Here is a 26,009-nt window from a genome sequence, read left to right on the forward strand (position 1 = left end):
CACCAATCAACTTGCCAGCTCTTTACTTCATCTCTCCCCCTCCAGGTTTCACCTATCACCTTGTGTTTCTCTCTCCCCTCCCCCACCGTTTAAATCTACTCCTCAGCTTTTTTCTTCAGTCCTGCCGAAGGTTTGCGGCCCAAAATGTCGACTGTACTCTTTTACTTAATGCTGCCTGGCCTGCTGAGTAATCTGATGGCCAAGAGGAAGAACAAGTGCACCTAGTTGGTAGTCAGTGAGATGTTCTGGTCTCCCAATAAGGAAATCAAGGACTGTACAAATATTATAGGTTATCTAATGCTATAAATTAAAAATATTAGATATTTGATCGAGAGATTGATTTAAGAACAAGGGAGGTCAGAGAGCATATGCACAAAACTGAATGAAATTTCATGGGCTGTTTTTAAGAAAGAGGATGCACAATGTGGTGGTTGCCTAAATTTTGTTGCTCAAGGCTTGCGAACACAGGGAAGAGTACAAAGTAGGAGATGACACTGCAATAAACATTCTAAAGTTGGATGTAATATTGGGATTGTCAGGGTTTTGTGGTGGCTTTACCAGAAGATTTGTGTCATTAATTATGAAGAGAGCATTCACCATGGTCTAAAGTGTTATTTACTTATGCCATGATCAGCTGTGCCCCTCAGCTATGTGGAGTACTTCGCCATGTATTCAACATGAGCCTGAGGCTCCGGAGGGTTCCTGTACTGTGGCAGACATCCTGCCTCGTCCCTGTGCTGAAGACACCGCGCCCCAGCTGCCCCAATGACTACAGACCGGTGGCATTGACCTCCCACATCATGAAGACCCTGGAGAGACTTGTTCTGGAGCTGCTCCGGCCTATGGTCAGGCCACACTTAGATCCCCTCCAGTTCACCTACCAGCCCCGACTAGGAGTTGAGGATGCCATCGTCTACCTGCTGAACCATGTCTACGCCAACCTGGACAAGCCAGCGAGCACTGTGAGGGTCATGTTTTTTGACTTCTCCAGTGCGTTCAACACCATCCGCCCTGCTCTGCTGGGGGAGAAGCTGACAGTGATGCAGGTGGATGCTTCCCTGGTATCATGGATTCTTGATTACCTGACTGGCAGACCACAGTACGTGTGCTTGCAACACTATGTGTCCGACAGAGTGATCAGCAGCACTGGGGCTCCACAGGGGACTGTCTTGTCTCCCTTTCTCTTCACCATTTACACCTCAGACTTCAACTACTGCACAGAGTCTTGTCATCTTCAGAAGTTTTCTGATCACTCTGCCATAGTTGGATTCATCAGCAAGGGAGATGAGATTGAGTACAGGGCTACGGTAGGAAACTTTGCCACATGGTGTGAGCAGAATTACCTGCAGCTTAATGTGAAAAAGACTAAGGAGCTGGTGGTAGACCTGAGGAGAGCTAAGGTACCGGTGACCCCTGTTTCCATCCAGGGGGTCAGTGTGGACATGGTGGAGGATTACAAATACCTGGGGATATGAATTGACAATAAACTGGACTGGTCTAAGAACACTGAGGCTGTCTACAAGAAGGGTCAGAGCCGTCTCTATTTCCTGAGGAGACTGAGATCCTTTAACATCTGCCGGACGATGCTGAGAATGTCCTACGAGTCTGTGGTGGCCAGTGCTATCAGGTTTGCTGTTGTGTGCTGGGGCAGCAGACACCAACAGAATCAACAAACTCATTCATAAGGCCAGTGATGTTGTAGGGATGGAACTGGACTGTCTCACGGTGGTGTCTGAAAAGAGGATGCTGTCTAAGTTGCATGCCATCTTGGTCAATGTCTCCCATCCACTACATAATGTACTGGGTGGGCACAGGAGTACATTCAGCCAGAGACTCATTCCTCCGAGATGCAGCACAGAGCGTCATAGGAAGTCTTTCCTGCCTGTGGCCATCAGACTTTACAACTCCTCCCTTGGAGGGTCAGACACCCTGAGCCGATAGGCTGGTCCTGGACTTATTTCATAATTTACTGGCATAATTTATATATTACTATTTATGGTTCTATTACTATTTACTATTTATGGTGCAACTGTAACGAAAACCAATTTCCCCTGGGATCAATAAAGTTTGACTATGACTATGACTAAATACCTATACCCTAACCTCTACTCAGTTTATTCTGACAACCCAGACTGGAATGAAATGAATCACATTGCCTAATGTCAATTAGCACACACTAAGTTCAGTGTTGGACCACAATAAATGCATGCAGCCAAAAATAACATTATAATGTATTTCTAATTATGTTCATACCATTTAATTGGTTATAAAGTAAGGAACTTCAGAAAATATTTGACTGGAGTTAAATTTAAAAGTAAGAAATCAACAGGATCACCACCTAAGCCATGTACTAATTAGCAAAGGGACAAACGGGTCAGAAAGGTGAACATGTTTTGCTATTTTATGAGATATAGGCATCAATCACTACAGGTTCAGAATGGAACTGAACTTCTATGGCGTTCACCTGAACTAGGCTGGAACAAAGTCCTTTCAGAAAGAATAAATGACAGAGGACGTGGAGCTAATAAATAAAGCAGAGCTTAGTTCAAAACATTACAAAAGGGAGATTAAAGGTTAAAAACATGAGAATTTAACTTCTTAATATTAAACAATATTATATAGACTGTAGGTGAAAAGGATACAAAAATAATTTAATTACTACAGGAGCAACAAATTTAAAAAATAATAATAATTTAAAAGTGAGAAAGAAATTATCAGGAAGAAGAACAGCCAAGATCAACATATCTGTTAGCTGAGGAATATGAAGCCAGACCAGGCACACTTGGCCTACGGGATCTGTACTTAGCCCTCTGCTCTGCTCTCTCTGCACTCACTGTTGTGTGAATAAGCATGACTGAAACACCATTTAGAAGTTTCAGATATCACCACTGTGGGTAGTAAAATCTCAGATGGCAGCAAGGAGGCTTACAGGAGTGAGATAGATCAGCTGGTTAAGTGGTGTCGCAACAACAACCTTGCACTCAGTGTTCGCAACAATAAGGAACTGATTATGAGCTTCAGGAAATGAAAGTCAGGAGAACACATACCAGTCCTTTAGGAGTCAGCAGTGGAAAGGGTGAGTGGCTTCAGTTCCTGGGTGTCAGCATCTCAGAGGATCTATCCTGGGGTCAACAGATTGATGCAATCACAAAGAAGGCATGCCAGTGCCTTTACCTCATAAGGAGTTTGAGTAGATTTGGTGTGTCAAAGTTCAAAACACATTTATTATCAAAGAATGTATACTATATATAACCTTGAGATTCGTCTCCTTAAAGGCAGTCACAAAACAAAGAAACGCAATAGAACCCATTAAAGAAAGACCACAAACCCCCAATGTGCTGGGGGAGAAAACCATGCAAACAATTAAAGCAACAAATAGCATTTAGAACCGAAGTTCACGAAAGTGTGTTCACAGCCGATTCAGGAGCCCACTGCAGACCAAAGGCACAAACAAATTTATGTAGATATACTGTTGAGAGCATTCTGATAGGTTGCATCACAGTCTGGTATGAAGGCTCCAATGCCCAGGGCTGCAAGAATCTTCCAAGGGTTATATCTCAGCCGGCTCTATTATGGGCACAACCCACCCCAACATCGAGGACATGTTCAAGAGGTGGTGCCTTAAGAAGGCAGCATGCTTCAATATGGAAGCCCATCATCCAGAACATGCCCTCTTCTCACCGCAGAGAGGACGTCATCAGCCTGAAGATCCCCAATCAACGATCTTAGGAACATCTTCCCATCAGCCATCAGATTTCTGAATGGTCTATGACACTTTCTCATTATCCTTTTTTGTGCTGTTTATTGTTTGAAATTTTTAAAACTTTAGAACATAATAGGAGCAGGAGTAGGCCACCTGGCCCGTTGAGCCTGCTCCGCCATTCAATAAGATCATGGCTGATCTGGCCGTAGACTCATCTCCACCTAACTGCCTTTTCCCCATAACCCTTAATTCCCCTGCTATACAAACATCTGTCCAACCTTGTCTGAAATATATTTACTGAGATAGCCTCTAGTGCTTCATTGGGCAGAGAATTCCACAGATTCACCACCCTCTGGAAAAAGCAGTTCCTCCTCATCTCCACCCTAAATTTACTCCCCTGAATCATGAAGCTAATGTCCCCTAGTTTTAGTTTCACCCATGAGTGGAAACGACTTTTCTGCCTCTATATTATCTATCCCATTCATAATTTTATATGTTTCTATAAGATCTCTCAATCTTCTAACCTCCAGTGAGTACAATCCCAGGCGACTAAATCTCTCCTCATAGTCTAGACTAGGGGTCGCCAATCTGTCGATCTTTGAGACTTTCCCAGTAGATCCCGAAAAAAATCAAAAATAAATACACAAATACTGTTGTAATGTGAGCATTATAAAAATAAGTAATACTAATTAGGATAATGGTAGTACTGTATAGCAATACTTTTGCTACAAAGCTGTTTGTAAAGAGAGATTGTTTCCGGGTTGCGGGGTTTTAGTTCCGTTCTTTCTGCCCAGCACACGTGTGTAGCACCCCCTGCCATGAACTGCATTTTCAGCGTAGCTTGTGCTGCATCAAAGTGACCAATTAAATTAGATACGCAGTGGTCCCCAACTACCAGGCCGCGAAGAATGCAGCGGTACAGCGGTAGACGGAACGCACCCAGCACATCTTTGAAAAAAGGCCGAAGTAAACAAGCTAATTAATAGGTGCTGCCGGACACGTAAATGTCGGCCCAGATCAGAGGCGATTGCCGATTGCGTCGCCTCTGATCTGGACCGACATTTACATGCCAGGCGGCACCTAATTCATTAGCTTGTTTATTTCAGCTTTTTTTCTTAAAGATGTGCGGGTGCGTTCCGGCCACCGCTGTACCGCTGCATTCTTCGCAGCCCGGAGGTTGGGGACCACTGGATATCAGTACAGACTGTCGCAAACATCAATATATGGCAATCGTTCATGATATCCTGATAGCATGGCGGAGGCTCCACGAAAGAAGGCAAAAACATACAAATTCCATCCAGAATGGGAAGAGGAATTTCTATTTACCTTGGTGAAAGACAAGTGTGTGTGTATGTTGTGCCACCAAACACAAGCACTGACTAAAAGAGAGAATCTGGAGTGGCACCACAACACCAACCACCAGAAATTTAAAGACACCTACCCCAAAGAGTGCAATTCGTGCCAGGAAAGTTGAAGAGCTGGAATCAGGGTTGAAGACCCAGCAATCATTTTTCACAAAACATGCTGCTCAAAATAAGGCTGCTATAGAAGCATCATTTCGTGTAAGTCACCTCTTGGCTAAACACAAGAAGTCTTTTACAGATGGCGATTTATTCAAGGAAGCAATGGCCATTACCGCAGAGATTGTTTTTAATGACTTTAAAAACAAAAACGACATTACAACCGCAATACATAATATACCGCTTGGCCCTGCAACAGTGACAAGGAGGGTAGAGTCACTGTCAGAGGACATGGATATTTTTCACTACAGTTCGATGAATCCCTGGATGTAATGCAAACAGCTCAGCTTGTTGTATTTGTCAGAATGGCTTTCCAGGATCTTACAACAATGGAGGACTTCCTCACTCTTTTGCAATTAAAGGAGAGAATGAGAGGTGAGGATATTTACAATGAGTTTAAAAATATGTCCGTGAAAATGACAACCCCATTCATAAACTGGTGGCAATTACTACTGATGGGGCCCCAGCAATGCGCAGTTTGCACGTTGGTTTTATGGCACTAAAAGTCAGTGCCTACTTTGGGTCAACTTATCTATGTGAAATTGCATTTTCACAGATGAAAAATTATTAAATCTAAGTACAGGAGCTGTCTTACTGACAGACACCTCACAGACTGTCTCAGACTGGCTGTCTGTAGTTATGAGCCAAATTTCAGGGAACTAGCAATAAGTATTCAGCCCCAGTCATCACACTGAGTGCAACAGTCAATTTTTATTCATTTATTTTTCGTGTTGAAATAAAATTAAATGATGAAACTTAGAATTAAAGGTGTGAAGTATTGTAATATTCTTAAAGAAAGATATGCTAGTTGCAGTGTTTTCTAGTTTGAATTAATTTGGAAGTTTGACAAAAGTATTTTGTGTAACTCAAATACAATTAGACCAAATAAAAGGCCTCAAATTGGCAGTAAAATCTGAGCTGTTTTATTCTCTAACGATTTAGTAGGCAGATCTTGCCTTTCACTAAGGTCAAGGTAGGGGATTTTGGGCTTAAAAAGGTTGGTGACCACTAATCTAAACCCTCAATCTCTGGAATCAACCTGGTGAACCTCCTCTGCATGACCTCCAAAGCCAGTATATCCTTCCTCAAGTAAGGGGACCAGAACTGCACACAGTACTCCAAATACAGCTTCACCAGTACCCTGTACAGTTGCAGCATAACCTCCCTGCTCCTAAATTCAATCCCTCTAGCAATGAAGGCCAACATTCCATTTGTCTTCTTGGTAGCCTGTTGCACCTGCAAACCTTTTGTGATTCATGCACAAACACTCTTAAGTCCATCTGCACAGCAGTACACTGCAATCTTTTACCATTTAAATAATAATATGATCTTCCATTTTTTTCCTTCCAAAATGGATGACCTCCCATTTACCAACATGGTGCTCCATCTGTCAGACCCTTGCCCTCTCACTTAACCTATCTATATCTCGCTGCAGACTCTCTGTATCTTCTGGACAATTTGCTTTTCTACTCAATTTAGTGTCATCAGCACACTTAGATACACTACATTCGGTCCCTTCTTCCAGATCGTTAATGTATATCGTGAACATTTGGGGGACCCAGCACCGAACCCAGCAGCACACCACTCACCACTGTTTGCCAACCAGAGAAACACTCATGTATCCCAACTGTCTGCTTTTTATTGGTTAACCAATCCTCTATCCATGCCAATACATCACTTCCAACTTCCTTATCTTATGGAAAGGTCTTTTATGTGGCGCCTTATCGAACGCCTTCTGGGAAATCCAAGTAAATAATGTCCATCTGTTCCTCTCTATCCACTGTGCTCATTATATCCTGAAAGAACTCCAGTAAGTTTGTCGAACAGGACCTGCCTTTGATGAATCCATGCTGTGTCTGCCTGATGGATCCATTTCTTTCCGGATGCCTCGCTATTTCTTCTTTAATGATAGCTTTCAAGCATTTTCCCAACTTTGGACGTTAAACTAACTGGTCTATAGTTACTCACTTTTTGTATACATCCTTTTTTGAACAGTGGCATGACTTTTGCCGTCTTCCAATCCGCCAGGACCAGCCCAGAGTCTAGAAAATTTTGGTAAATTATCACCAAAGCCTCTAGTATAACCTGCCATTTCTTTCAGTATCCTGAGATGCCCAAGAGTTTGCTCAGCACTTTTATTATGAAGGTCCTCACCTCCCATCTCATCCATAACATCCCTCTTTGGCACGTTAGGCATGTCCTCCACTGTGAAGACCAATGCAAAATAATCATTCAACACCTCAGCCATTTCCTCATTACCCAATATCAATTCCCCTTTCTCACCCTCCAAAGAATCTATGTTCACTTCAACCACCCTTTTCCACTTGATATAATTATAAAAATTTTTACTATCTGTTTTTATACTTTGTGCTAGTTTATTTTCATGATCTATCTTCCCTTTCTTTATTGCTCGCTTAGAGGTTCTTTGTTGCTTTTTAAAGTTTTCCCAATCTTCCAGTTTCCCATGACTCTTGGCGACTTTGTACACACAGTCTTTTAGTTTGATGACTTCCATTATTTCCTTAGTTATCCAAGGCTGGCTCTCCCCACCCTTACTGTCCTTGCTTTTAACTGGAATATACTTTTGTTGAGCATCATGAAAAATCTCTTTAAAAGTCTTCCATTGTTCCTCAACCATCCAATCATATAACCTGTGTTCCTAGTCTACATTGGCCAACTCCTCCCTCAACCCGTTGTAGTCGCTGTTGTTAGATATAATACATTAGTTTCAGATCGAACTATTGCATCCGCCATTTGAATGAGAAACTCAGTCATACTATGTTCACTCTTTCCAAGAGGATCCCTGACTACAAGATCGCTAATTTTACCTGTCTCATTGCACAGGACCAGATGCAAGATAGTACGTCTCCTTGTAGGTTCAGTAATATGCTGTTTAAGAAAGCTATCACGAATGCATTCTATGAAGTCTTCCTCAAGGCTACCTTGACCAACTTGATTCACCCAAACTATGTGCAAGTTAAAGTTCCCCCATGATAACTGCTGTTCCATTCTTACATGCCTCAGATACTTGGTTTAGGGCCTGTGCCACTGTAATGTTATATTCAGTGGCCTATAGACAACTCCCACCAGCGACTTTTTCCCTTTACTATTCCTCATCTCTACCCAGATGGATTCAACTTCCTGATCCTAAGATCTTATATTGTCTCTCACTATCACCCCGATCTCTCCGTTAATTAAGAGCACTACCCTGCCTCCCTTACCTTCCTGCCTATCCTTCCATGTAACCTGATGTCCTTGGATATTTAATTCCCAACCCTCTCCACCCTGCAACCATGCTTCTGTAATGGCCAACTAATCATACCCCTTTATACTGATTTGTGCCACATGTTCACTGACCTTATTTCAAATACTATGGGCATTCAGATAAACATAGAAACATAGAAAATAGGTGCAGGAGTAGGCCATTCGGCCCTTCGCGCCTGCACTGCCATTTAGTATGATCATGGCTGATCATCCAACTCAGAACCCTGCACCTGCCTTCTCTCCATAACCCCTGAACCCTTTAACCACAAGGGCCATATCTAACTCCCTCTTAAGTATAGCCAATGAACTGGCCTCAACTGTTTCCTGTGGCAGAGAATTCCACAGATTCACCACTCTCTGTGTAAGAAGTTTTTCCTCATCTTGGTCCTAAAAGGCTTCCCCTTTATCCTTAAACTGTGACCCCTCATTCTGGACTTCCCCAACATCGGGAACAATCTTCCTGCATCTAGCCTGTCCAATCCTTTTAGGATTTTATGCATTTCAATAAGATCCCCCCTCAATCTTCTAAATTCCAGTGAGTATAAGCCTAGTCGATCCAGTCTTTCATCATATGGAAGTCCTGCCATCCCAGGAATCTATCTGGTGAACCTTCTTTGTACTCCCTCTATGGCAAGAATGTCTTTTCTCAGATTAGGGGACCAAAACTGCACACAATACTCCAGGTGTGGTCTCACCAAGGCCTTATACAACTGCAGTAGTACCTCCCTGCTCCTGTACTCGAATCCTCTTGCTATGAATGCCAGCATACCATTCACCTTTTTCACCACCTGCTGTACCTGTATGCCCACCTTCAATGACTGGTGTACAATGACACCCAAGTCTCATTGCACTTCCCCTTTTCCCAGTCGGCCACCATTCAGATAATAATCTGTTTTCCTGTTTTTGCCACCAAAGTGGATAACCTCACATTTATCCACATTAAGTTGCATCTGCCATGAATTTGCCCACTCACCTAACCTATCCAAGTCACCCTGCATCCTCTTAGCATCTCCTCACAGCTAACACCGCGCCCAGCTTCATGTCATCCGCAAACTTGGAAATGCTGCATTTAATTCCCTCATCTAAGTCATTAATATATATTGTAAACAACTGGGGTCCCAGCACTGAGCCTTGTGGTACCCCACTCGTCACTGCCTGCCATTCTGAAAAGGTCCCGTTTATTCCCACTCTTTGCTACTTGTCTGCCAACCAATTCTCTATCCACATAAATACCATACCTCCAATACCGTGTGCTTTAAGTTTGCACACTAATCTCCTGTGTGGTACCTTGTCAAAAGCCTTTTGAAAATCTAAATATACCACATCTACTGGTTCTCCCCTATCCTCTCTACTAGTTACATCCTCAAAAAATTCTACGAGATTCATCAGACATGATTTTCCTTTCACAAATTCATGTTGACTTTGTCCGATGATTTCACCACTTTCCAAATGTGCTGTTAATCACATCTTTGATAACTGACTCTAGCATTTTCCCCACCACCGATGTCAGGCTCACCGGTCTATAATTCCCCGGTTTCTCTCTCGCTCCTTTTTTAAAAAGCGGGGTTACATTAGCCACCCTTCAATCCTCAGGAACTAATCCAGAATCTAAAGCGTTTTGAAAAATTATCAAATTAAGCGCCCTTACACTCATTGTACTTTTAAAACCTAATAATCTTTGTCTCTTTTACACTTGACTTTTCTGCACTCCCCCCTTACTTTTTACCAACTTTTGCCTTTGCTTTATCCAGATTTTTCTCTTTTACTTTATCCGTACTTCTCCAATCTATTGAACCCAGCCCCCTGCTATTTAGTTTAAACCCCTATCCACAGCCCTAGTTATGCAATTTGCTAGGATCCAGGTCCCATCACAGTTCAGGTGGTGGTGGTCCCAGTGGACAGCTCCCTCTTTCCCCAATATTGGTGTCAATTTCCTATAAATTCAAACCCACTTCTCCAACACCAATCCTTGAGCCACGCATTTAACACGCTAATCTTCTTGACCCTGTGCCAGTTTGCACGTGGCTCAGTTAGTAATTCAGAGATTACCACCTTTTTGCTTTTGCTTTTTAATTTAGTCCCTAGCTGCTCAAATTCCCTCAGCAGAACCTCTTTCCTCATTCTACCTACATTGTTGGTACCCACATGGACCACGACAACTAGATCCTTCTCCTCCCAAGTCTCTGCACTGTACTGCTGCTGTAAACCAACGAATTTCACATCCTAGGACAGTGATAATACTGACTCTGATTCAGTACACTTTATTCGGTTCATACTTATTATTCAGCCAATGCAACAAGAACCACACCTAATCATGACAAATAATAGCCCAGATTAAAATCTGTATTTACACTTCAGGGTATTTCACAGATTCTATGGCTTCATCCTGGGAGCGTGATCGCAGTGATCATCGATTCTTCCCTGCCAGGTAAACAAGCAGTGGTGGATAGGAGGTCTCAGGACTTTAGGCATTAACACATAAATGAAGTTGATTACTCATCTGGCCTAAGTGATTCAACAACATAATAATATAAAGGATCTAGTCAAGGATCATGTTTTCTGTGAAGTTGGGCAAGTAGTGGGGCTACATGAGTGCAAGTTTGTTGCCGAGAGTACTTTTTTTATATTGAATTTATCCTTGAATATTTATTCACTTAACAACATAAAAGTATTCAATTAATCAGATACAGTGACATAAGTCACCTCAATTTTGCACCTGAGTGATTATAAGGAAGCACAGTGGTTGGACATCAGCCTTCCTCTGTTATTCTAGTGAATATAGAAATCATCAAAGTGAGTAGAAATCACTGCTGTTTTAAAGGAACACATCATCAATTGACAAATGCTGAAATAATCTGATTATAATGAGCAGTAAACATGAGCAACTGGTTATCTGACAATCTCAATCAAAATAGGTATATCATCAGTCAATAAGTAATGAATTGGAACATTTTGTAAATCAATTATGAGTTGATCTAGTGGCTAATTAATCACTAGATCATTTAAACTTCAAGCTAACAATTATTGAGAATTTTTGATCTCTTTAATCTATTGCTCATGAAATTAGATTCCATTATTTGGTAAATGGATAGTTTTATACCAAATCATTTTTATTAATTGCTTTGGATTTTGTCTTATCAAGAACATAACTAATCAGTAATTTTCAAATGATAAACGAGGCTTTGAAATCATTCATGAACCCAAGCAGAAATTTTGCAGACCAGCCAAATATGATATTTAACAAATATCATCCAGTGTTTCATTCCTTATCAAGACTTGGGAATCAGAATGGAAAGATCCTTTGACTCTCTCCAAATTGGCTTACAGAATGCAAGTTAGGAGTTGGTGCAACAGAAGTGCATTGTTTCCCAGCAGCAATACAACACACAATTTAATGAAGAATCCTGTGTTGTGTTGCAGCAGGGGCAGTCTTCAGCACGGACTATACTTCAAAGATGGTGTGGACAGTTTATTACCAGTGCCAATGATGTCTGCGAGGAAATATGAGTCCCTGTGGAAGTTATTGTGCCCAGGTTAAGAAGATTTGTCTGATCAAATTGTCCAATCCAAACAATTGCTTCTACGTACTTTCTGTTTTCTGCTTCACAATGCCTCAGGCAAAATTATGGCATTCCTCCCCACAACTTCTGTCTTCAAGACTTCAACCTTTTTTCCCCTCTAATCTCCCTATGCTGCTGACAGATTGTTCTTTTCCCTCTTGCTGCACTTGTTTCCTAAATCCCACCCTTTCCCACAAGTATTGGAGTGCTTCTATTTTGTCTATTTTCTTCTCTCACTAAATACAACAAAGAAAGCTGTTTGGTTAAAGGTAACTGGTGAATGCAGCAGGCCAAGCAGCATCTGTAGGAAGCGGTGCAGTCGACGTTTCAGACCGAGACCCTTCGTCAGGAGGGAGTCCTGACGAAGGGTCTCGGCCTGAAACGTCGACTGCACCGCTTCCTACAGATGCTGCTTGGCCTGCTGCGTTCACCAGCAACTTTGATGTATGTTGCTTGAATTTCCAGCATCTGCAGAATTCCTGTTGTTTATGGTTAAAGGTAATTTCATGTTTTCACTTACACAATGATTTTAAGTGAATATTTTCTTGGGATATGAATAAACATGGTCCTTGAATGTCTTTGAATTGTGAATTGCGTGTTGCAGTGTTAACTAAATAGCCTCGGTTATGAAAATTATAATATGTCTTGATTAGTGGTGTATTCATGTGAAATAAAAATAAGTTTAAAACTAATTTACTACTAAATCCCTAGGCTTTTTTCCAGGTGGCAGACACACAAGCACTCTGATGTTGTTACTGAAAATCATCGCTGTTGCCTCACGTCTTTTGCATGTGCACAGATGTCTCTATGCATGGAATGTCATTTGAATGTCATTCTTACTGATCATGCCAAACAATAGAGCTATTTATATGGCATCATTAAACATCAGTGTTTTCTTTGGGAATGTATTAGTGAAGATCATTGAAGAATCAGCTTGTTATTGTTCCCTAAATCCTTGGGCATGAGATGGATTTCTATTGAAAGTTCTACATTCTTTCTGGTTGATACATGGATTAGAATGTTTCTATTTTCATCTTTGCGACTTGGATTTGTAGCCAACCTTAATATGAAACTCTCCTTTCTTTATTGACTGAAAGAAGCCAAAATGAAATGAGTTTTCAAACTCCCAGCCAAAATTGTGCTGGGCAGCTGAATAAAGTACAGACAATACTTATCTGGAAATTGCTTGTAGATTGTGCCAAAGAAATATTACATAAACAGATATCCAAGTGAATAAGTAGGTTGGGATTTTTACACTTCTAATTGCAGCATTTAAGCATTATGTAGAAAATTAATCCGTTAAGGGAATAAAGGCAACAACTAAAACAAAGCTATGTTGTCAATAACATGATGATTGGTACCTATGACAATGTTGTACATGGGACACTGTCTTCCCAGAGCAGCAGATGATAAGGGTCATTGTCTGCCTTTGGAATTGACAATGTACGCAGAGATTGATAATCTAACAGGGGGAAAAAAACCTCCATGAATAGAGCCATGACTAAGTAAAGTCTTAATTTTCTAAATTTTACTCAAATCAGGACAAGTCTAATATTACAAATAAACAGCCAAAAACATATTGCAGCATCTTTTATTTAAGTGGTGCCACAAATGTTCAAAATAAATGAGACATTTCATTGGCCCATATGGAAATAAAACCAAACTGGCATTGAAGGTTTTTAAGAGAGAGAGAGAGGCATTTCTATGTTTTGGAATGGATTTCAATGAGCTCATGCAACTGAAGGCTGGACTGTCAATACTTTTCACAAGTCAGAAGGACAGAGATAAGGAGAACCTGACGAATTAGGTGGAAGTTGTCAATGGTCATGGAGGGATTTGGAAATAAGAATTTTATATTTAAGGTGCCGGTAGCAACAAAAAGCAAAGTAGATGGGCAAAGACTGGGATTGCCAGACAAACAAAACTTAGAGCAAGATAGAAAGTGGTTCTACAGATGTTGAAGGCATATGTGAGAATTTCAATAGGTGAAGAAATGAAGGTAAATGAAAAGATTTTGATGTTATGCAAATAGAAATTAGATCTTTGTGGGAGGATATTGTGACTGAAAAGAATCCAGAGTTTGTTAACTGCTGGTTCACCTGAGAGGATGGCCAGCAACAGTGATAGAATTTGCAAAAGGAGCCAAAAAAATGGATATCCATTATGAAAATACGAATTATTCAGAATTTGTTTGTATGAACAGATTCACAGCACCGCTGTAAATTAGCTTGTGAGTAATGGTGAAGAGATAAAGTTGAGCATCTTTTTACTTGAAGTATATAACAATATAAAGCTCATTACATACTGTATACATTTACTATTATAAAGATTCCATGTTGTACTTTCAGAGGGGCATTTGCAAGCATAAAAGCCTAACTTTGAGAAATTAAAATGAAGATTAGAAGATGCTCATGTAATGTCCTGAAGGTTGTTCAACAGTGTAAAAATATACAGAAGAGTACTAACAGTTTACTTGACTCTGTTATTTTCCTTTAGCTTATTCATTCCTCAATATAATCTTAACTAGATGTAGTCATGATGTTTCTGAAGATTTTTTTATGTCATCAAGTGAATTTTGCTTGGGAGAGATTAGCTTCATCATTTTAGATATTAACATAAGATATTAACAAAGCTGTGCCGAACATGTCCTTACCTTAGAAATTACCTAGGGTTACCCATGGCCCTCTATTTTTCTGAGCTCCATGTACCAGCAGTCTCTTAAAAGTCCCTATCTTATCCGCTTTCATGACCGTCACCGGCAGCCCATTCCACGCAATCACCACTCTCTGCGTAGAAAACCTACCCCTGACATCTCCTCTGTACCTATTTCCAAGCACCTTAAAACTGTGCCATCTCATGCTAGCCATTTCAGCCCTGGGAAAAAGCCTCTGACTATCCACACAATCAATGCCTCTCATCATCTTGTACACCTCTATCAGGTCGCTCCAAGGAGAAAAGGCCAAGTTCACTCAACCTATTCTCATAAGGCATGCTCCCCAATCCAGGCAACATCATTGTAAATCTCCTGTGCACTTTTTCTATGGTTTCCACATCCTTCCTACAGTGAGGCGATCAGAACTGAGCACAGTACTCCAAGTGGGGTCTGACCAGTGTCCTATATAGCTGCAACATTACCTCTTGGCCCCTAAACTCAATCCCATGACTGATGAAGGCCAATGCACCGTATGCTTTCTTAACCGCAGAGTCAACCTGCACTGCAGCTTTGAGTGTCCTATGGACTCAGACCCCAAGATCCCTCTGATCCTCCACACTGCCAAGAGTCTTACCATTAATACTATTATTGTGCCATCACATTTAACCTACCAAAATGAATCACCTAATACTTAACATCTACCACTTCTCAGCCCAGTTTTGCATCCTATTGATGTCCCGCTGTAACCTCTGACAGCCCTCCACATTATCCACAACACCCCCAACCTTTGTGTCATCAGCAAATTTACTAATCCATCTCTCCACTTCTTCATCCAGGTCATTTATAAAAGATCAAGAAGAGTAGGAATCCCAGAACAGATCCCTGAGGCACACCACTGGTCAGCAGCCTCCATACAGAATATGACCCATCTACAACCATTCTTTGCCTTCAGTGGGCAAGCCAGTTCTGGATCCACAAAGCAATGTTCCCCTGGATCTCATGCTTGCTTACCTTCGCAATAAGCCTGGCATGGGGTATCTTATTGTATGCCTTACTAAAATCCATATACACTACATCTACTGCTCTGCCATTATCAAAGTATTTAGTCACATCCTCAAAAAATTCAATCAGGCTCGTAAGGCACGACCTGCCTTTCTCAAAGCCATGCTGACTACTCCTAATCATATTATGCCTCTCCAAATATTCATAAATCCTGCCTCTCAGGATCTTCTCCATCAACTTACCAACCACTGAAGTAAGACTTACTGGTCTATAATTTCTTGGGCTATCTCTACTCCCTTTCTTGAATAAGGGAACAACATCCGCAACCCTTCAATCCTCCGGAATCTCTTTTGTCCTCATTGACGATGCAAAGATCATCGCCAGAGGCTCAGCAACCTCCTCCCCCACCAGAGACTCAACAATCTCCCTCGCCTCCCACAGTAGCCTGGGGTACATCTCATCTGGTCCTGGTGACTTATCCATCTTGATGCTTTCCAAAAGCTCCAGCACATCCTCTTTCTTAATAGCTACATGCTCAAGCTTTTCCGTCCGCTGTAAGTCATCACTATAATCACCAAGATCCTTTTTTGTAGTGAATACTGAAGCAAAGTACTCATTAAGTACCTCTGCTATCTCCTCCAGTTCCATACACATCTTTCCACTGTCACACTTGGTTGGTCCTATTCTCTCATGTCTTATCCTCTTGCTCTTCACATACTTGTAGAATGCCTTTGGGTTTTCCTTAATCCTGTCCACCAACTCCTCCTCATGGCCCATTCGGGCTCTCCTAATTTCTTTCATGAGTTCCTTCCTGCTCGCCTTATAACCTTCTGGATTCCTATCATTACCTAGTTTTTTGAACTTTTCATAAGCTCTTCTTTTCTTCTTAACTGGATTTACGACAGCCTTTGTACATCATGGTTCCTGTACCCTACCATCCTTTCCCTGTCTCATTGGAACGTACCTATGCAGAACTCCACGCAAATATCCCCTGAACATTTGCCACATTTCTTCCGTACATTTCCCTGAGAACATCTGTTCCCAATACCATGCTTTACCTGCACTTCCCAAGTGCATTACCGTGGATTAAATTCCATTTGCTGTTTTCTGTTCAAGAATGTTTGTATTTCCAACCTCTCCAAATTTGGTGCCAAAGTAGCATAGCGGTTAGCGTGATGCTATATCAGCTGGGGTCATCAGAGTTCAATTTCGGCATCCTCTGTAAGGAGTCTGTACATCCTCCCTATGGAATGCGTGGGTCTTCTCCAGGTCTTCCGTTTCCATCCACAGTCCAAAGATGCACTTGGTAGCTGAACTGGTCATTGTAAGTTGTCCTGTGATTTGGTTATGGTTAAGTCCGAGTTGCCGGGGTTCCTGTGCAGTACGGCACTAAGGGCCAGCAGGGCCTATTCTGCACTGTATCTCTAACTAAATAAACAAGCCAAATAAATTCTCCCAATTCAAGATAATTTCTCACTGCTTCATTATATCCTACAGGCTTTATCTTTCTGCCAAACCTTCCAAAGTGCAAGGTACAATGAGATATTCAATTCCCAGCCTTTGTCATCATGCAGCACAATTTTGAAATGGCCATCAGGTTATTCCCATTAGTTTCCATTTGTGCCACCAAATCATCAATGTTGTGATTGTTACATGCATTCAGATAAAGAACTTTATTTTTTGTCATTTTATCATTATTCCAATTCTGACCCTGTTTTCAGATACATTCTAATGTTTGTATATGTAATGCCTTTAATAATTCTTTGAAGAAGAAACATGTTCTGTGGATAAATAGGACAGGTAGATGTCCAATATGTATATATATTTCCGGAAGGCATCTAATAAGGTGCAGCATCAAAAGTTATTGTGGAAAATAAAAGTTTATGATACAGCAAATAGAATATTGGAATGGATAGAAGATCAGCTGGTTAAAAAGAAACACAGGAGGCAAAATGTGTCTTTTTTTGGGAAGATGCTGGCACTTCAACTTTTTACAGTTTATTGAAATGACTTAGATGAAGACACATGAAGCATGTTTGCTAAATCTACTGAGTCACTTGTGAAGATGTACTAAGTGAGATGGCAAAAATCAAACAATGGAGAACAACATGGGAGAACATGAAACTATTTTATTTTGCAAAAATTTTTCTGAAAAACATGTTATGGTGAGAGATTGCAGAGGAGTAGGATGTATAAGGATCTGAATGTCCTAATACATGATTTGCAAAAGGCTAGTACTGTATGCAAATATGCCAAGAAATTTGGAAAGCTAACAGGTGGCTATTGTTAATTGCTAAAGTAATTAACAATATAAAATATGCCGATCACTACAGCTTTATTAGTGTGACCCATATGAATTACTGTAAACTGTGTTCATCTCCTTATATTAAGAATGGATGTTAATGCATGGAAGTCATTCAGGGAAGCTTTACTAGACTGATACCAGGTGTGGGTAGGTTTCCTATGAGGAAAATGTTTGACAGGATGGGTTTGCATCCACTGGAGTTTAAGAGTGTCCTGAGAGGTAACTTGATTGTCCTGAAGGGACTTGACAGAGGAAATGTGAAGAGGCTTTTATTCTTTTGTAGGAAAATCTAGAACAAGGATTACTATTTAAGAACAGGGGTTGCCTACTTCAGACAGGTGAGATTATTTTTTTCTTAAAGCTTGTGAATCTTTGGAATTTTTAAGGTCCAGAGAAATAGATGCTTGATAAGCAGGGAGGTGAAAGGTTATCATTTGCGTAGCAGTAATGTTGTGTTGCGGTTACAATAGTCAGATCAGCAGTATATTAAATGCTGGAGTGGGTTACTGCTCCTACTGTTCCTAACTTGAGTGCCACTTATTTTTGCACTAACACCTTGCCCCTCAGCTGAACTTTGTCCACCTCATCCCATTCTACTAAGCATGTAATTTAAACTACTATCTTCATCCCCAGTTAGTCAGTTCCCCAGGAGTACCTTCTCCAGAAGCATAGCTTCTCGAGTGCAATTACTGAAGGGTACGAAATACAGGCTTAAAAGAATGCCGAAAGAATATCTGAAAACAGTAATATACGGGAGGAAATCGGTGTGTTACGCAGGCTCAGGATTTCAACCCAAAACATCACTTCATAACCTCCCTCTCCCCGTCACCTCTTACCCGTTTCCCCCACCACCACGCCTGCGCGCGCACAAAAACACACACACTCACAGACACTCACACACACACTGCTTGATTAGTTATCAGTTTCTCCAGTGGATTGTTTGTTGCATTGAAAATAAATGCTGGCTCAGTTACTGAAAATTGAATAAGTAAAACAATACAAAGATGTCTCCTTACTAATTAGTCATATGCTTCACACAGAGTGATTAGTACTGTGTTGTTGAAATTCTAATCATGTTTGTAAACTCTAATTATGAATGTAAACTCTTTATTTGCTTTAGCATCAGACTTGACTTAACCACATTGTTCTGTGTCATCACAGTAAACAAAGTAAACAAATGTTACAATATTAATCAGTTTAGTGCCTAATCTTGCAATGATGGCTTTGTGCATAGTAAAAGCAGTCCAGTAATTGGGCATTTTAGATTATTATAACTGAGAAACAAAGCAAGGACTGAAAATAAATTAATAATGTCAAGATGAACCTAGTTAACCATGATTAACCTAGTTACAAAGGCTTAGGAAAAAATGCATTTTTCTTGGAATATGATTAACCTCTATATATAAAACAAGATTTTTAATGTTCACGTATTGTGTTTCTAGCATGATGGCAAAATTTATTGTTTTCCTGTTAACAGATTGATTTTCACTTACTTCATAAATAAAGATGTCTCTCGAAATAGAGGGGCAGGTAGTGTTGAGGAAACAGGTAGGTTGCAGAAGGACTTAGACAGATTAGGAGAATGGGCAAGAAAGTGACAAATGAAATGCAATGTTGTAAAATGCATGGTCATGCACTTTGCTAGTAGAAATAAATGTGCGGAATATTTTCTAAACAGGGAGAAAATCCAGGAATCTGAGGTGCAGAGGGACTTGGGATTCCTTGTGCAGAACACCCTGAAGGTTAACTTGCAGGTTGAGTTGGTGGTGAGTAAGGCAAATCCAATGTTGGCATTCATTTCAAGAGGTCTAGAATACAAGACCACGGATGTGATGCTGCGGCTTTATAAGGCACTGGTGAGGCCTCACCTTGAGTATTGTGAACAGGTTTGGGCCCCTCATCTTAGAAAGATGTGCTGGCATTGGAGAGGGTTCGGAGGAGGTTCACAAGGATGATTCCAGGGATGAAAGGGTTATCATACAAGGAACATTTGATGGCTCTGGGTCTGTACTCACTGGAATTCAGAAGGATGAGGGGGGATCTCATTGAAACCTTTTGAATGTTGAAAGGCCTAGACAGAGTAGATGTGGAAAGGATGTTTTCCATGGTGGGAGAGTCGAGGACAAGAGTGCACAGCCTCAGGATAGAGGGACGCCCTTTCAAAACAGAGAGGCGGAGAAATTTCTTTAGCCAAAGGGTGGCGAATTTGTGGAATTTGTTGCCACATGCAGCTGTGGAGGCCAGGTTGTTGGGTGTATTTAAGGCAGAGTTTGATAGGTTTGTCGTTGGACATGGCATCAAAGGTTACGGGGAGAAGGCCGGGTTGAGGAGGAGATAGAAAAAAAGGATCAACCACAATTGAATGGCGGAGCAGACTCAATGGGCCAGATGGCCTAATTCTGCTTCTATGTCTTGTGGTCTTATGGTCTTATGCTCTCAATGTTTTAAAAAAGCTGCAAATTGTAAACGACAATTTATCAATTCTAGTGTAGTATACAGCCTGAAAAGTTTATTTAATTTTTGCGATACAGCGTGGTATAGGCCCTTCGAGCTGCACCGTCCCAGCAACCCCCAACAACCCCAGTTTAGCCCTAACCTAATCACAGGACAATTTACAATGACCAATTAACCCACCCGGTACATCTTTGGATTGTGAGAGGAAACTGAAACGCCCTGTGAAAATCCATGCATTTCCTGGGGAGGACATACAGACTCCTGACAGATGACTCCAGAATTGAACTCCAAACTCCAACACCCCAAGCTATAATAGTGCTGCGTTCACTGCCTTGCTACAGTGGTGCCTGTCATGAATGGTAAAGTTCAAAGTACATTTATTATCAAAGTATGTATACCATATATAACATTGAGATATGTCTTCTTACAGACAGCTACATAAGAAAGAATCACAATAGAACCCATGAAAAAAGACCACCAAACACCCAATGTGTGAACAAATCAAGCAATAAAAGGTAAACACATAATGCTCACAACTAAAGTTCACAAAAATGAGTCCACAGCCACGAAGCCAGTTTATTGCTGTAGCCGGTTCAGGAGCTCGTTAGTTGTAGGCCACAGCCTCAGCTCAATACACAGGTGATAATCTCTTGTGGCAACAAGCTGAACACTGGTCCATCCCTTGCCTCCAGCTCCAACACCTCTGGCCCTGCCCTCAAGTCTGCCAAATATTGGCTCATTCCTCTGTTGGGCTCAGGTCCTGCAGGTTCAGTTCAGTTACAGTCTGCTCCAGCATTGGCCAAACATTGGCTGTTCCTTACTCCTGGGCCTCACCAGCTCAATTCAGCCAATACCCACCATGCCACAACCTTACTGCGCGTTCGAGATTCCAGTTCACGTCACAAAAATGCCAGGTCATGCAGGGGGTTCAAAAGCATAGCTCCAAAAGGGAAGTTACAGGCTATTGATAGCAGTGATCGTTGTCCAGAATGAAACATAACTAATAGATTTGTTTGCTGCCAGTGAGGCATTGCTGTGTCTCACCAGCACCATCTTTAAACTTGAACAGGACCATAAGACCATAACCTGAAAGAACATTTTTGTGTTTCGTTATGTGAACTAAATCTACTAAAAGCATTCTGAAATTATCATTTAGAAGTGTTCAATCAGAAATTGGCAAACTGTGCAATAAACAACTGAGATGAAATGAGGTCAATTTAGATGCAAACCAAGGGTCATTTGGTAACAGTTTGCATCAAAAAGGTTTGGGTTCAAGAGAAAATTCTTTACTTTTTGTGAATTATTGAAAATCCTTTGAGAATAATTACAACTGACTCTAAGTGATTTTGAGAACATTTTCTTCCTCCTTTTTTCCATCAGATGCAGTTTTTCTCTATTCCACTGAAACAGTTTTCTCTAAGTATAGCCAAACTGGTGAAATATACTTTTCAAAAATAAACATGAATGTTAATTGATTGTGATACCATGCAGAGTTTGGAATGGAAGGCAACGTTCATTGCATGATATTATTTTACTTCTAAATACACAAGTGTACAGAAAAGCAGACAATAGATTTAGAGGAAAGTTCAATAAAGCAATGGTTGGAAATTTGATAAATATGGATGGATTTCTTCCTTTGCAATTCCCCAAGCCACTTCCTCTCTCAAGCCCACTCCTACCTCACCTCAACCCTACATCCAAGTAGTGTTGCTGTTGCATCAAAAGGAAAGGGGAAAGCAGTGACATATGACATTGCATATATTGAAAACCAGAGCCAGATGACAACCAGGTGACAAAACCAATGTCATCTACTGCATTCACTGTTCCCAGTGTGGTCTTCTCTACATTGCTGTGACCAAGTGCAGACTATGTGGCTACTTTGCAGAGGTGGCTATAATAGCCATCCCAAGCTCCCTGTTGCATGTTATTTCAACTTCTCATCCCATTCCCACACCAAGCTGTCTGCCTTTAGCCTTCTTCACAGACATGGTGAGGCACAACTCGAATGGGAAGAACAACAGCTCACATTCCACCAATGACATGAACATTGAATTTTCCAGTTTTATGTAACTCTTACCTCATTTGTTCCTCCCCCCCACCCCCATTCCCTCTGATTCACTTCCAGTCCATCTAATTTTCTTCGCTTTTCTATTCCAACTCCCACCCCTGCGGTCCCAATCACCCATTATCTCTCCCGCCCTTCTGTTGTCTAATTCCACCTGCCTTAATATCTTCCTGAATTGTTCCCATCATCACTTCCCCTACAAGATTCCAGCATGTGTCCTCTCTTTTCATCTTTCAGCAGCTGTCCACGTTCATCTTTCTCTCAGCTGGTTCCATCTGCCTTCTTTTTTCACTTCGCTTGCCCGCTTCACCTATCACACCCCTGCCTCTGTCTCCCATTCAACACTTTCCCTTCCCATAGTTGCCTCCATCTGCCCATCATATTTAACCCCTGTCCACCTATCGCCTATCAGTTGCTACCTCACACCTCACATGCTCTTTATACCTGCTATTTTCCTAAGTGTTGACCTGGAATATCAACTATTCCTTGTCTCCTCACAGATTCTGCTCAACCCATTGGGTTCCTCCAGTGTGTTTTTTTGCTGAAGGAAGTAATATGCTGGAAGTTATTTTGTTTTGATGTAGCTCAGTTTCCAGACATAAGAAAGAAAATGAAAAAAGTTTTGGCAGCACTGTGACATTTTTCATCTTTTTTTAAGGTCTTGATCTCGACAGGGTACATACATGGAGGATGTATTGTCTGGTTGAGAAGTATAGAATGAAAGATCACAGACTCAAAATAAGGAGTGGGGCAATTAGCACAGGAATATGGAGAAACCTCATGTAAATATGGGAAACAAATAAAATATGGTTTCAAATTAAACCTGCACGTATGTGCTATAAAACAGTAAATATAATACATTTGGAAAGAGTCTAAAAAGGTTTTGTATATGAAGAAGTATTGGAGAAATTCCGTAAAAGACTTACAAATTAACAAGCTATAGTCAGTTATTAACCTATAGAACATAAAACTACATTTTCATTAGAGGCGCAAACAAGAGGAATTCTGCAGATGCTGGAAATTCAAGCAACACACATCAAAGTTGCTGGTGAACGCAGCAGGCCAGGCAGCATCTCTAGGAAGAGGTACAGTCGACGTTTCAGGCCAGGACCCTTCATCAGGACTAACTGAAGGAGGAGCAAGTAAGAGATTTGAAAGTTGGAGGGGGAGGGGGAGGGGTAGATCCAAAATGATAGAAGACAGGAGGGGGAGTGATGGAGCCAAGCGCTGGACAGGTGATTGGCAAAGGGGATATGAGAGGATCATGGGACAGGAGGCCCAGGGAGAAGGAAAAGTGGGGGGGGGGGAACCCAGAGGATTTGCAAGGGGTATAGTCAGAGGGACAGAGGGAGAAAAAGGAGAGAGAGAGAAAGAATGTGTGTATAAAAATAAATAACGGATGGGGTACGAGGGGGAGGTGAAGCATTAGCGGAAGTTAGAGAAGTCAATGTTCATGCCATCAGGTTGGAGGCTACCCAGACGGAATATAAGGTGTTGTTCCTCCAACCTGAGTGTGGCTTCATCTTTACAGTAGAGGAGGCCGTGGATAGACATGTCAGAATGGGAATGGGTTGTGGAATTAAAATGTGTGGCCACTGGGAGATCCTGCTTTCTTTGGCGGACAGAGCGTAGATGTTCAGCAAAACAATCTCCCAATCTGCGTTGGGTCTCACCAATATATAGAAGGCCACATCGGGAGCACCAGACGCAGTATATCACCCCAGCCGACTCACGGGTGAAGTGTCACCTCACCTGGAAGGACTGTCTGGGGCCCTGAATGGTGGTAAGGGAGGAAGTGTAAGGGCATGTGCAGCACTTGTTCCGCTTACAAGGATAAGTGCCAGGAGGGAGATCAGTGGGGAGGGATGGGGGGGGTGATGAATGGACAAGGGAGTCGCTTAGGGAGCGATCCCTGCAGAAAGCAGAGGGGGGGGGAGGGAAAGATGTGCTTAGTGGTGGGATCCCGTTGGAGGTGGCGGAAGTTACGGAGAATTATATGTTGGACCCGAAGGCTGGTGGGGTGGTAGGTGAGGACCAGGGGAACCCTATTCCTAGTGGGGTGGCGGGAGGATGGAGTGAGAGCAGATGTGCGTGAAATGGGGAAGATGCGTTTGAGAGCAGAGTTGATGGTGGAGGAAAGGAAGCCCCTTTCTTTAAAAAAGGAGGACTTCTCCCTTGTCCTGGAATGAAAAGCCTCATCCTGAGAGCAGATGCGGCGGAGATGGAGGAATTGCAAGAAGGGGATGGCATTTTTGCAAGAGACAGGGTGAGAAGAAGAATGAACCATAGAACCATAGAAACTACAGCACAGAAACAGGCCCTTTGGCCCTTCTTGGCTGTGCCGAACCATTTTCTGCCTAGTCCCACTGACCTGCACACGGACAATATCCCTCCATACACCTCCCATCCATGTATCTGTCCAATTTATTCTTAAATGTTAAAAAAGAACCCGCATTTACCACCTCGTCTGGCAGCTCATTCCATACTCCCACCACTCTGTATGAAGAAGCCCCATCTAATGTTCCCTTTAAACTTTTCCCCCCTCACCCTTAACCCATGTCTTCTGGTTTTTTTCTCCCCTTGCCTCAGTGGAAAAAGCCTGCTTGCATTCACTCTATCTATACCCATCATAATTTTATATACCTCTATCAAATCTCCCCTCATTCTTCTACGCTCCAGGGAATAAAGTCCTAACCTATTCAACCTTTCTCTGTAACTGAGTTTCTCAAGTCCCGGCAACATCCTTGTAAACCTTCTCTGCACTCTTTCAACCTTATTTATATCCTTCCTGTAATTTGGTGACCAAAACTGAACACAATACTCCAGATTCGTCCTCACCAATGCCTTATACAACCTCATCATAACATTCCAGCTCTTATACTCAATACTTTGATTAATAAAGGCCAATGTACCAAAAGCTCTCTTTACGACCCTATCTACCTGTGACGACACTTTTAGGGAATTTTGTATCTGTATTCCCAGATCCCTCTGTTCCACTGCACTCCTCAGTGCCTTACCATTAACCCTGTATGTTCTACGTTGGTTTGTCCTTCCAACGTGCAATACCTCACACTTGTCAGTATTAAACTCCATCTGCCATTTTTCAGCCCAGTTTTCCAGCTGGTCCAAGTCCCTCTGCAGGCTCTGAAAACCTTCCTCACTGTCTACTACACCTCCAATCTTTGTATCATCAGCAAACTTGCTGATCCAATTTACCACATTATCATCCAGATCATTGATATAGATGACAAATAACAATGCACCCCAGCACTGATCCCTGTGGCACACCACTAGTCACAGGCCTCCACTCAGAGAAGCAATTCTCTACCACCACTCTCTGGCTTCTTCCATCGAGCCAGTGTCTAATCCAATTTACCACCTCTCCATGTATACCTAGCGACTGAATTTTCCTAGCTAACCTCCCATGCGGGACCTTGTCAAAGGCCTTACTGAAGTCCATGTAGACAATATCCACTGCCTTCC

The 26,009-nt window shown here is 41.7% G+C and overlaps 1 long non-coding RNA gene across 1 annotated transcript in view; it reads left to right on the forward strand.

Annotated features, from left to right (window-relative positions):
• Positions 1 to 26,009, forward strand: part of LOC134345659 (uncharacterized) — an 83,291-nt gene that overhangs the window by 2,106 nt on the left and 55,176 nt on the right. The window contains exon 2 of the long non-coding RNA XR_010017743.1: positions 19,686 to 19,773. This is a non-coding gene — a long non-coding RNA (uncharacterized LOC134345659). The remainder of the gene's footprint in view (positions 1 to 19,685; positions 19,774 to 26,009) is intronic.

Source organism: Mobula hypostoma, chromosome 4 (assembly GCF_963921235.1).
Source record: "Mobula hypostoma chromosome 4, sMobHyp1.1, whole genome shotgun sequence".
In the NCBI taxonomy this organism is placed as follows: domain Eukaryota; kingdom Metazoa; phylum Chordata; class Chondrichthyes; order Myliobatiformes; family Myliobatidae; genus Mobula; species Mobula hypostoma.